At 39.4% G+C, this 12724-nt stretch overlaps 1 protein-coding gene across 6 annotated transcripts in view; it reads left to right on the plus strand.

Annotated features, from left to right (window-relative positions):
* Positions 1-12724, plus strand: part of PHKA1 (phosphorylase kinase regulatory subunit alpha 1) — a 171899-nt gene that overhangs the window by 112404 nt on the left and 46771 nt on the right. The gene's annotated exons all lie outside the window — the stretch shown is intronic.

The raw sequence follows: 12724 nt of genomic DNA on the forward strand, positions 1-12724 counted from the left end.
ATCATATTAAAGATAAAGATTTCCAGAATACATATAAGAGCAAAATCCAGCTAGATGCTACTTACAAAAGATATCCCTAAGATAAGATTATATGGGAAAATGGAAAATAAAGGAATGTATAAAGATAAATCATGTAAATGCTAACAGAAAGAAAAGCCATGGTGGCAACACTAATATCAAAAATAGTAAATATAATTTAAGGCACAAGTCTTTAAAAGAGACAAGAAGGATATTTTATGTTGGTAAGAGCTACACAGACAAAAAGCGGAATCAGATCTATAAATACAGATAACAAACTGATGATTGCCAGAGGGGAGGGGACAAAAGGGTGAAGAAGAAAGAGAGATATAGACTTCTAGTTATGGAATGATTAAGTCATGGGAATCAAAGGCACAGCATAAGGGATGCAGTCAATGATATTGCAATAGCAATAGCAATGTAATGGGACAGATGCTAAGTACATTTGAAGTGAATATAGCAAAATGTATAAACTTGCCAAATCACTAAGTTATACACATAACACTAATATAATGTTGTGTCAGCTATACTCAAAAAGAGACTTACCTTATAGAAAGATGATATAATGGTCCAAAACCTTTATCTACACAATAGTGTCAATGAAATGTATAAAGCAGATATTTAAGAAAACTTAAAGACAAATGATAAAACTATTGTAGAGTCATAATCGGAAACTATAACATATTTCTATTAGAATGGCACAGATCAAGTATAAAACATAATTAAATATAAGGAGGATTAAAAAGCCCAATTTTTGTATTTATGAGTATATACAAAACTATACCTAAAAAGAATACACAAAGAATTGTTATTTTTTAAAAAGTAGAAATTATATAGGTGATATTGCCAGGCATATGACATATAACACAAGAATAATTTTAAAAATCTGACCATGAAAGAATTAAAGTTTTTTTACAAATAATTCTTAAAGAGGACACAAATTTGAAATTAGTGTTCTAAAATAAGAAATAATACTACTACTTATCAAAACTTAATATATTAGGCCATAGTGATATTTGGAAATATTCATATCTGTAAACACTTTGGGGGAAAAAAAGGAGTTCCAATTTCCAGACAAAATGGAGTGCACTCACTTCTCCCTATTTCTCCTGTTAAGTACAGTTAAAACCCTGGACACTATCTGTAAAACAAACACAAAAAAACTCTGAAAGTCAGAAAATAGAAGGGAGAATGACAAGGGACTTTGCATCTGAGAAATGACACAGCAGTGAGTATACTGGGTTTTCCTTCGTCCCATGTTTCTGAACCAGATGCTGGAGAAGTTTTTATCCCAGAAATACAAATGTTGCAGTAAAAAGACCCAAGAAAACCCTTTTTCCTCTGGCCAACATAACAGCAGAGGGGCAACCTAGCCAGACAGAAAACTTTCAGACAATAACTGTCTTACTATAGCCAAACATCATGGAAAAAAACTGCAGCCCCACTCCCACTTCTATAATCAAAGGCTATGTGGGGACCCTAGACAGAACCCTTCACATACCTGTGAAGAAGCACCCTTCTTCTTTCTTAGGGGTAGTGTCTAGAAGTGCTAGTGAGGAGCTTAGACTTTCATCCTTGCACAACAATAGAGGAACCTTCTTCTATACCCACTAGCAGTAATAAGGCAGTGCTCCCTTCCCTGCTGCACAGTATCAGAAGAGAACTGCTATATCAGAAGATTCAGTAAGACCCAAAGTTTCATAAGATAATACCCTGTATTTCCAGAATACAATATAAGTCACTTATACCAATGTCCAAGAAAATCTTAACTTCAATGAGAAAAATTGGTCAGCAGACACCAATACCAAGATAACAAAACTATTGGAATTGTGACAAAGATTTTAAAGTAGTCATCATAAAAATATCTTAACAAGAAATTATGACTGCACTGCACTTGAGAGTAGGAAGTCTCAGCAAAGAAATAGAAATCCTCAACAAAGAATTTGAAAATATAGAGAACCAAATGGAAGATTTAGAACTGAAAACTACAATAACTAAAATGAAAAATTCAGTAGATAAGCTCAATAGCAGAATAGAGATGATAGAGTGACTTGAAGATATAATTATAGAAAACCAGGGGGAATTAGGATGTACAGAAGAACTTCACAATCAATAAATGCAGAAATGTAAAGAAATGCAATTAAAGTTTGTTTTTGTCTTTTGTTTAGATACCAATCTTTCAAATTTTTACATTTTAGTAATAAAGCTGCCTTTTTATGGATATTAGCAGTTTATTGACCTAGTATTTGTAAAAGATCTGTTTGGTCAGGTACAATTACATAATGCAGTGTTTGAAATGGGAATTTTTTCCTTATTTTCTTTTTTTTTAACTGTATAATGTCCCTCCAGCTATGGTAGCATACCTTGTGCCACTAAATTTCCAAAGTGTACCACTTTTTTCAACTGTGCTTCAAATAAATAGAAAAAATAGTTATAAAAATAATAAAATTATAAAAGAATACCAAATTTAATTTTGTAAATCTAGATAAAATTAACAAATTTTCTGGGGGGAGGGGGCAAGATGGCGGAAGAGGAGGGTCCCCAAGTCACCTGTCCCCACCAAATTACCTAGATAACTGTCAAATCATCCTGAAAACCTACGGTCTGAGATTTAAAGAGAATGTAGCTGGAATGCTACAGTGAGAAGAGTTTCCGCTTCTATCAAGGTAGGAAGAAGGAAAAAAAAATAATAAAGAAATAAAAAAGCATCCAAGGGGGAGGAGCCGCCGCGAGGAGCCGGGCTAAGGCTACGAGGCGAGTGCCCCCAGGACAGGAAAGCCCCTTCCAGGAGAAGCAGGAGTTTCACCAATCCTCCGGGACAGAAAGGCACTCTCAGGGAGTTGGAGCAGAATCCAAGGAGCGGGGGAGGGGGGGGATGGGGGGATGCCCTCAGGCTCCCAGGGACGCTAACAGAGGACCTGCACCCCGGAGGAGACCATGCCACACACCATGCTGAGCTCCCTAAAGGGCTGCAGCGCATGCCAGGCAGGGCCCCAGAGCAGCTCCTGCAGCGGCACTGGCGGGACTCCACGCAGAGTGGGCTGCGCGCCCCCATAGCATGATTCCAGTGGAGCAGGCCCCGGAGCCCAGGGCACGAGGGGACACAGCCCACGATCCGGCGCTCCCTCCGGGACAGGAAGAGGCCTGGAGGACACAGGACAGCAAGGACCACCGGGCGGCCCCAAGCTGTGCAGATCTGCGGCCCTGCCCCCCTGAACATCCAGGCCCCTGCAGACTGGGAGCTATGGTAGTTACTGTGGGAGCTGACTCAAAAACTGGAGAGCCACAACTGTTATTGTTCCTCCTGGGACCTCACAGGATAAACAACCCCCACTGAGCCTCACAGTGGCCTCATAGGATAAACAACTCCCACTGAGCCATGCACCAGGCAAAGGGCTGAGCAGCTCCCCCAGGTGCACAAACCTGAGAATCAGCACAGAGCCCCCCCCCCCCCCAAGACCAGCTAGGACAGGGGAAAACCAAGTTATTGACCAAGCAGCACTGGAAAGTTCCAGGAGAATTCGAAGGATCTACAGTATCAGAGGATACTCCCCCTTGTTTTTTGTTTTCTGTTTGCTTCCTCCCCCCCTTTTTTCTTTTTTCTTCTTCTTTCTTTTTTTTTTCTTTTCTTTTTTCTCTTCTCTCTTTTTCTCCTTTTTCCAGTACAACTTGTTTTTGGCCACTCTGCACTGAGCAAAATGACTCACTCTGCACTAAGCAAAATGAAAATCTCACCTCAAAAGAAAGAATCAGAAAAAGTCCTCTATCCCACAGAGTTACAAAATTTAGATTACAATTCAATCTCAGAAAGCCAATTCAGAACCACTATTACAAAGCTACTGGCGGCTCGAGAAAAAAACATAAAGGATTCAAGAGACTTCATGGCTGCAGAATTTAGATCTAATCAGGCAGAAATTAAAAATCAATTAAATGTGATGCAATCCAAACTAGAGGTCCTAATGATGAGGGTTAACGAGGTAGAAGAACGAGTGAGAAACATAGAAGACAAGTTGATGGCAAGGAGGGAAACTGAGGAAAAAAGAGAGAAACAATTAAAAGATCATGAGAATAGGTTAAGGGAAATAAATGACAGCCTCAGAAGGAAAAATCTACGTTTAACTGGGGTTCCAGAGGGCGCCGTAAGGGACAGAGGTCCAGAATATGTATTTGAAAAAATCATAGCTGAGAACTTTCCTAACTTGGGAAGGGAAACAGGCATTCAGATGCAGGAAATACAGAGAGTCCCCCCCCCCCCCCGCCAAAATCAATAAAAACCGCTCAACACCTCCACGTTTAATAGTGAAACTTGCAAATTCCAAAGATAAGGAGAAGATCCTTAAAGCAGCAAGAGACAAGAAATCTCTAACTTTTATGGGGAGAAATATTAGATTAAAGGCAGACCTCTCCACAGAGACCCGGCAGGCCAGAAAGGACTGGGAGGATATATTCAGGGTCCTAAATGAGAAGAACCTGCAGCCAAGAATACTTTTTCCAGCAAGGCTCTCATTCAGAATAGAAGGAGAGATAAAGCGCTTCCAAGATAGGCAGAAACTGAAAGAATATGTGACCACCAAGCCGGCTCTGCAAGAAATACTAAGGGGGATTCTGTAATAGAAAGAGGAAGTCCAAGGGAACAATCCACAAAAACAGGGACTGAATAGATATCATGATGACACTAAATTCATATATTTCAATAGTCATTCTGAACATGAATGGGCTTAATGACCCCATCAAAAGGCACAGGGTTTCTGACTGGATAAAAAAGCAAGGCCCATCTATTTGCTGTCTACAAGAGACTCATTTTAGACATAAGGACACCTACAGCCTGAAAATAAAAGGTTGGAGAACCATGTACCATTCAAATGGTCCTCGAGAGAAAGCAGGGGTAGCCATCCGTATATCAGATAAACTAAAGTTTATCCCGAAGACTGTAGTAAGAGATGAAGAGGGACACTATATCATACTTAAAGGATCTATCCAACAAGAGGACCTAACAATCATCAATATTTATGCCCCGAATGTGGGAGCTGCCAAGTATATCAATCAATTAATAACCAAAGTTAAGACATACTTAGATAATAATACACTTATACTTGGTGACTTGAATGTAGCGCTTTCTACAATCGACAGGTCTTGTAAGCACAACATCTCCAAAGAAACAAGAGCTTTATATGATACACTGGACCAGATGGATTTCACAGATATTTACAGAACTTTACATCCAAACGCAACTGAATACACATTCTTCTCAAGTGCACATGGAACTTTCTCCAGAATAGACCACATACTGGGTCACAAATCAGGTCTGAACCGATACCAAAAGATTGGGATCATCCCCTGCATATTTTCAGACCAAAATGCTTTGAAACTAGAACTCAATCACAAGAAGGAGTTTGGAAGGATTTCAAACGCGTGGAGGTTAAGGACCATCCTGCTAAAAGATAAAAGGGTCAACCAGGAAATTAGAGAAGAATTAAAAAGATTCATGGAAACTAATGAGAATGAGGAAACAACCATTCAAAATCTTTGGGATACAGCAAAAGCGTTCCTGAGGGGGAAATACATCGCAATACAAGCATCCATCCAAAAACTGGAAAGAACTCAAATACAAAAGCTAACCTTGCACCTAAAGGAGCTGGCGAAAAACAGCAAATAGATCCTACACCCAGCAGAAGAAGAGTGTTAATAAAGATTTGAGCAGAACTCAATGAAATAGAGACCAGAAGAACTGTGGAACAGATTAACAAAACCAGGAGTTGGTTCTTTAAAAGAATTAATAAGATAGATAAACCATTAGCCAGCCTTATTAAAAAGAAGAGAGAAAAGACTCAAATTAATAAAATCATGAATGAGAAAGGAGAGATCGCCACCAACACCAAGGAAATACTAACGACTTTAAAAACATATTATGAGCAGATATACACCAATAAATTAGGCAATCTAGAAGAAATGGACGCATTTCTGGAAAACCACAAACTACCAAAACTGGAACAGCAAGAAATAGAAAGCCTGAACAGGCCAATAACCAGGGAGGAAATTGAAGCAGTCAGCAAAAACCTCCCAAGACAAAAAAGTCCAGGGACAGATGGCTTCCCAGGGGAATTCTATCAAATGTTTAAAGAAGAAACCATACCTATTCTACTAAGGCTGTTCCGAAAGATAGAGATGGAATACTTCCAAACTCGTTCTATGAGGCCAGCATCACCTTAATTCCAAAACCAGACAAAGACCCCACCAAAAAGGAGAAGTATACACCAATATCCCTGATGAACATGGATGCAAAAATTATCAACAAGATACTAGCCAATAGGATGCAACAATACATTAAGAAGATTATTCACCATGACCAAGTGGGATTTATCCCTGGGATGCAAGGCTGGTTCAACACTCATAAAGCAATCAACGTGATTGATCATATCAGCAAGGGAAAAAACAAGAACCATATGATCCTCTCAATAGATGCGGAAAAAACATTTGACAAAATAGAGCATCCATTCCTGATCAAAACTCTTCAGAGTGTAGGGATAAAGGGAACATTCCTCAGGATCTCAAAAGCCATCTACGAAAAGCCCACAGCCAATATCATTCTCAGTGGGGAAGCACTGGGAGCCTTTCCCCTAAGATCAGGAACAAGACAAGGATGTCCACTCTCACCACTGCTATTCAACATAGTACTAGAAGTCCTAGCCTCAGAAATCAGCCAACAAAAAGAAATAAAAGGCATTCAAATTGGCAAAGAAGAAGTCAAACTCTCCCTCTTCACAGATGACATGATACTGTACACAGAAGACCCATAAGACTCCACCCCAAGATGGCTAGAACTCATAAAGCAATTTGGCAGTGTGGCAGGATACAAAATCAATGCCCAGAAGTCAGTGGCATTTCTATACACTAACAGTGAGACTGAAGAAAGAGAAATTGAGAGTCAATCCCATTTACAATTGCACTAAAAAGCATAAGATACCTAGGAATAAAGCTAACCAAAGAGGTAAAGTATTTATACCCAAAAACTATAGAACACTTCTGAAAGAGATTGAGGAAGATGCAAAGAGATGGAAAAATATTTCATGCTCATGGCTTGGAAGAATTAATATTGTGAAAATGTCAATGCTACCCAGGCAATGTACACATTTAATGCAATCCCTATCAAAATACCATGGACTTTCTTCAGACAGTTGGAACAAATCGTCTTAAGATTTGTGTGGAATCAGAAAAGACCCCGAATAGCCAGGGGAATATTAAAAAAAGAAACCATAGCTGGGGGCATCACAATGCCGGATTTCAGGTTGTACTACAAAGCTGTGGTCATCAAGACAGTGTGGTACTGGCACAAAAACAGACACATAGATCAATGGAACAGAATAGAGAATCCAGGAGTGGACCCTCAACTCTATGGTCAACTAATATTCGACAAAGCAGGAAAGACTATCCACTGGAAAAAAAGACAGTCTCTTCAATAAGTGGTGCTGGGAAAATTGGACAGCCACATGCAGAAGAATGAAACTGGACCATTCTCTTACACCATACACAGAGATAAACTCAAAATAGAGGAAAGATCTAAATGTGAGACAAGATTCCATCAAAATCCTAGAGGAGAACACAGGCAACACCCTTTTTGAACTCGGCCACAGTAACTTCTTGCAAGATACATCCACGAAGGCAAAAGAAACAAAAGCAAAAATGAACTACTGGGACTTCATCAAGAGAAGAAGCTTTTGCACAGCAAAGGATACAGTCAACAAAACTAAAAGACAACCTACAGAATGGGAGAAGATATTTGCAAATGACGTACCAGATAAAGGGCTAGTTTCCAAGATCTATAAGGAACTTATTAAACTCAACACCAAAGAAACAAACAATCCAATCATGAAATGGGCAAAAGACATGAAGAGAAATCTCACCGAGGAAGACATAGACATGGCCAACATGCACATGAGAAAATGCTCCGCATCACTGGCCATCAGGGAAATACAAATCAAAACCGTAATGAGATACCACCTCACACCAGTGAGAATGGGGAACATTAACAAGGCAGGAAACCACAAATGTTGGAGAGGATGCGGAGAAAAGGGAACCCTCTTACACTGTTGGTGGGAATGTGAACTGGTGCAGCCACTCTGGAAAACTGTGTGGAGGTTCCTCAAAGAGTTAAAAATGACCTGCCCTACGACCCAGCAATTGCACTGCTGGGGATTTACCCCAAAGATTCAGATGCAATGAAACGCCGAGACACCTGCACCCCGATGTTTATAGCAGCAATGTCCACAATAGCCAAACTTTGGAAGGAGCCTCAGTGTCCATCGAAAGATGAATGGATAAAGAAGATGTGGTTTATGTATACAATGGAATTCTACTCAGCCATTTGAAACGACAAATACCCACCATTTGCTTCAACGTGGATGGAACTGGAGGGTATTATGCTGAGTGCAGTAAGTCAATCGGAGAAGGACAAACATTGTATGTTCTCATTCATTTGGGGAATATAAATAATAGTGAAAGGGAATAGAAGGGAAGGGAGAAGAAATGTGTGGGAAATATCAGAAAGGGAGACAGAACATAAAGACTCCTAACTCTGGGAAACGAGCTGGGGGTGATGGAAGGGGAGGAGGGCGGGGGGTGGGGGTGAATGGGTGACAGGCACTGAGGGGGGCACTTGACGGGATGAGCACTGGGTGTTATTCTGTATGCTGGTAAATTGAACACCAATAAAAAATAAATTTATTATTAAAAAAAACAGTCCACAAAACTAAAAGACAACCTACAGAATGGGAGAAGATATTTGCAAATGACCTATCAGATAAAGGGCTAGTATCCAAGATCTATAAAGAACTTATTAAACTCAACAGCAAAGAAATAAACAACCCAATCGTGAAATGGGCAAAATACAGGAACGGAAATTTCACCACAGAAGGCATAGACATGGCCATCAAGCACATGAGAAAATGCTCCGCATCACTGGCCATCAGGGAAATACAAATCAAAACCATAATGAAATACCACCTCACACCAGTGAGAATGGGGAACATTAACAAGGCAGAAAACAACAAATGTTGGAGAGGATGTGGAGAAAGGGGAACCCTCTTGCACTGTTGGTGGGAATGTGAACTGGTGCAGCCACTCTGGAAAACTGTGTGGAGGTACCTCAAAAAGTTAAAAATAGATCTGCCCTACGACCCAGCAATTGCACTGCTGGGGATTTACCCCAAAGATACAGATGTAGTGAAACGCCGGGACACCTGCACCCCGATGTTTCTAGCAGCAATGTCCACAATAGCCAACCTGTGGAAGGAGCCTCGGTGTCCATCAAAAGATGAATGGCTAAAGAAGATATGGTATATGTATACAATGGAATATTACTCAGCCATTAGAAACGATAAATACGGGGATCTCTGGGTGGCGCAGCGGTTTAGCGCCTGCCTTTGGCCCAGGGTGCTATCCTGGAGACCTGGGATCGAGTCCCACGTCGGGCTCCTGGGGCATGGAGCCTGTTTCTTCCTCTGCCTGTGTCTCTGCCTCTCCCTCTCTCTCTGTGACTATCATAAATAAAATTAAGGAAAAAAAAGAAACGATAAATACCCACCATTTGCTTCAACGTGGATGGAACTGGGGGGTATTATGCTGAGTGAAATAAGTCAATCAGAAAAGGACAAACATTATATGGTCTCATTCATTTGGGGAATATAAAAGTAGTGAAAGGGAATAAAGGAGAAAGGAGAGAAAATGAGTGGGAAATATCAGAAAGGGAGACAGAACATGAGAGATTCTTAACTCTGGGAAACGAACAAGGGGTGGTGGTAAGGGAGGTCGGCGGGGGTTGGGGGTGACTGGGTGACGGGCACTGAGGGGGGCACTTGATGGGATGAGCACCGGGTGTTATGCTATATGTTAGCAAATTGAACTCCAATAAAAAAATTTTTAATGCTTTAAAAGGAAAAAAAATTAAGTACGAAGAGTAAAAAAAAAAAAGCAAATTTTCTAGAAAAGTTAATTATGTAAGATTAAACTTAGTAAGAATAGGCATACAGGGGTGTCTGGGTGGCTCTTTCAGTTAAGCATCTGCCTTAGGCTCAGGTCATGTTCTCAGGGTCCTGGGATCAAGCACCACATCAGGCTTCTGCTCAGTGGGGAGGCTGCTTCTCCCTCTCCTGCCACTCTGCCTGCTTGTGTGCACTCTCTCTCTCTATCTTCTCTAATAAATAAATAAAACCTTAAAAAAGAAACGCATAGAATCATATGAGAAAAATTATAAAACTAATGAAGAGCTTAAAAGATTTTAATTACTAGAGACATACCATGTTGCTAAATAGAAATAATTAATATTGAGAGGTTGTCAATTCTCATTAATCTATCAATTCGGTGCATTTCCAAATCAAAATAAAAACCCAAATTATTATTAACAAACTGAATCTAAATTTCATATGGAAGAGAAAATGTACAAAAATAATCAGATTTTTAAAAACGAAAAATGATGAGAAAAGATCCATTGTAAGTAAAATAATGATAAAGGTTGCAATCCACATAGAAGCTGAAGAACAGGGATCCCTGGGTGGCGCAGCGGTTTAGCGCCTGCGTTTGGCCCAGGGCGCGATCCTGGAGATCCGGGATCGAATCCCACATCGGGCTCCCGGTGCATGGAGCCTGCTTCTCTCTTTGGCTATGTCTCTGCCTCTCTCTCTCTCTCTCTCTCTCTGTGTGTGTGTGTGTGTGTGTGTGTGACTATCATAAATAAATAAAAATTGAAAAAAAAGAAGCTGAAGGACATTATCAACAATAGCCAAATTATGGAAAGAGCCCAAGTATCCATTGGCTGATGAATGGATTTAAAAAGTCGTGGTATAATGGAATATTACTCAGCCATAGAAAAGAGTGAAATCTTGGCATTTGCAAGGACATGGTTGGAGCTAGAGAGTATAATGCTATGTGAAGTAAGTCAGAGAAAAATAAATGCCTATATTATTTCTCTCATATATGGACTTTTTAAATATTTTATTTATTCATTCATGAGATACAGAGGGAGAGAGAGGGGCAGAGACATAGACAGAGGGAGAAGCAGACTCCCTGCAGGGAGCCCAACATGGGGCTCAATCCCTGGACCCAGGTTCACTCCTTGAGCCAAAGGCAGACACTCAACCACTGAGCCACCCAGGTGTCCCTCATATGTGGAATTAAGAAACAAAACAAATGAGAACGGGGTAAAAGAGAGAAGCAATCCAAGAAATAGATTCTTAACTATAGAGAACTGATGGTTACCAGAGGGGAGGTGGGGTAAGGAATGGGTTAAATATGTGATGAGGATTACAGAGGGCAACTGTCATGATGAGCACCAGGTGTTGTATGGAAGTATTGAATCACTAAATTCTACACCTGAAACTAATATTACACTGTATGGTAACAAACTGGAATCTAAATAAAAACATGAAGAAAAAAAGAGCATAAATAATAAGTTTGGGGAAATCATTCATTTAGGCCTGCTACTTTACATTTTATTCAAAATAAAATTCTAAATAGATAAAAAAAATCTAAGCAAAAATAAATAAATAACCTATAAACGTATTAAAAGAAAATATGGGAGAATGTTTTTGTGATCTTGAGCTGAAGAAAGCTGTCCTTTGCAAGACACAAAAAAGGAAAAATTGGCAAATTCAAAAACATGAAAATTTAAATCTTTTCTACAAGAACTGTGTTTGAAGTTGAAAGACAAATAATAAAGTAGATAAAGTATTTTCAATACATATGATGGAGAAAAGGTAATAGTCCACAAAATATAAAGAGCCCTTGAAAGTCATTTAACAAAAAGATAAACAATAGAAACATGGGAAAAGGATATGAACAGGCAAATCATAAAAGAACTACAAATAGCCAATATATACATGAAAATATGCTCAGTCTTACTAGTAATAAAGTTAAAAGAGTATCTTTTAAGTATCAGATAAACAAAGAATTAAAAGATCATTATTAAGGATGTGGGAAAACAGTGGCTTTCTATACTGATGGTGGAAACATAATTGGCAAAACTTTTTTAGTGGGCAATTTTTAGTGGGCAGTCTGTATAAAATTTTCAGTAAGTGTTTCCTTTGTCCTAACAGTTTTACTTATTAGAATTTATCCTAAGGAAATCACAGAATGAGTGCATAAAGATATAGGTACAGCGATCTTCATCACAGTGTTGTTTATAATACAAAAACAGTTTTAAATGTCTGCTATGCTTTTTAGCTTTTACAAAAGAGAAGTTAGAAACAGTGGGGGCACCTGGGTGGTTCAGTGGTTGAGCATCTGCCTTTGGCTCAGGTCACGATCCTGGAGTCCTGGGATCGAGTCCTGCATCAGGCCCCCCGCAGGGAGTCTGCTTCTCCCAATGCCTATGTCTCTGCCTCTCTCTGTGTGTCTTTCATGAATAAATAAATAAAAAATTTTTTAAAAAAGAAAAATTGGATCACAAAAGAGTATGTATAGTATGATCCCCTTTACATAAAGTCAGGTCATTTTTAGCCTTCTTTATTTTGTATGCCTACACACACACACACACAAACCAAGGCTCCTTACATAAGAAAATATATAAAATGTTTAGCACAGTGCTTGGCACATATCATAAACAAATGATTACTGTTATTGTTATTGTCAGCTTTCAGTAACCATTAAGTATTCTGCCATCAGGCACTGTGCTATGTGCTTATGATAAAATACTGTCTTTGAGGAACTCTTGTCT

The sequence above is a fragment of the Vulpes lagopus genome, chromosome X (genome assembly GCF_018345385.1).
Source record: "Vulpes lagopus strain Blue_001 chromosome X, ASM1834538v1, whole genome shotgun sequence".
NCBI classification, from domain to species: Eukaryota; Metazoa; Chordata; class Mammalia; order Carnivora; family Canidae; genus Vulpes; species Vulpes lagopus.